Genomic DNA, 1,445 nt, shown 5'->3' with positions numbered 1-1,445 from the left:
TCTCACCTATTTTACCTTATCCTGTCAGAAAAGTCCCTGTCTAAAAACACAACATAATATATGCTTTACTCTTCATTCTATTACCATTTCCTCTCCTTTTCCTTTCAGCCTTATTTATTTATTTAGTTAGTTATTTTCATTTCAGTGCTGGCACATGCTAGGTAAGAACTGAACTACTGAGCTATAGACCAGCTACTTTGGAAATTAATCTGCTCCCATCTGCAAATGTTTCTTGTTTGTAGAGATGTACTCTCACTTGGTACCCAGGTTCTCCTCTAATACACCATCTTTCTTCCTCAGCTTCCTCAGTGCTGATACTATAAGAATGTATCCTATAAAACTATCAAGAACTGTTAAATGAAAAATACCTCTACTATTAGGCAATGTTACTCAAATCTTGTTAATATGCATCAGAATCACCTGACAAGCTTAGTAAAATAGAAGAATGGTAAACTCTACTTTGAGAGTTTCAGATTCTTGAGGCCAAGAATCTGAAGTGTTGGAGAATTTGAATCACTTGAAAGGTCCCAGATGATGGGGATACTAGTAGACCAGGGAGACCCACTGTGAGAAATACTGATGTAAAAAAGCTTAGCACTAGCAACTTTAAAGGCCAGAAATATTAGAATGCTTAAGAGACAGCCAAGTTGTTAAATTAATTAGGTTAATCTCACTTTGAGGTTCTTTTGAACGTTCTGGGGAGAAGGCTTGCCATATGGTGACTGACTTTGTCTTTTGGTGTTCTTCTGTTGAACAAAATAAGAGTATTACCATAAAATAGGCAAACACAGTAAGCTTGGAAAGTGGAGCAGAGAAATCTTAAAGGCATTGGGAATCTGATTGGTCAGGGCTTCAGGGAATGTTTAAATGTCTTGGGCTTGCTATTTTCCCTATTACGACTTTTGCAGAAAAGGCCTGTCAGCTCTAGGATGGAACATGGCTTGACTGTGTATAGTAATGCGTGTCTTAACTCAACAGACTCATAATCTAACAATAATGTCGTTTGTAGGAAAAGCCTTATGAATTTGGACGCTGTTTTGAGCAAATTTGCCATCTTGTTTCATGATTATGGAGCACCCACTATGTGACAGGAACTGGTTAGGGGATTCTCTTGTGCCTTTGGGTTTTATAGAACTATTTGGGATAGAGAAACAAGGGTGGTAAAGACAGGCTTAAACACTTTCTCTAATTCAAATAGGGAGAAGGAACCATGGCTAGGTAATAAAGTTGGCAACCTCCAAGATTACTGCTGTCTTCCTCTTCCTCCATATCTAAAGCAAAACCCTTAAAGCAAAGTCCACAAAACAGAGTCTGCTCTGTGTTGGCTGGTTACTTTTTGTTTTGGCATTTTTGTCTATTTGCTATTTGTTTACACACACACAATATATATATGGAGAGAGAGAGAGAGAGAGAGAGAGAGAGAGAGAGAGAGAGAGAGAGAGAGA

Source organism: Grammomys surdaster, unplaced genomic scaffold (genome assembly GCF_004785775.1).
Source record: "Grammomys surdaster isolate TR1022 unplaced genomic scaffold, NIH_TR_1.0 126029, whole genome shotgun sequence".
Taxonomy (NCBI): domain Eukaryota; kingdom Metazoa; phylum Chordata; class Mammalia; order Rodentia; family Muridae; genus Grammomys; species Grammomys surdaster.
The sequence above is the reverse complement of the archived record's forward strand: the minus strand, read 5'-3'. Positions refer to the sequence as shown.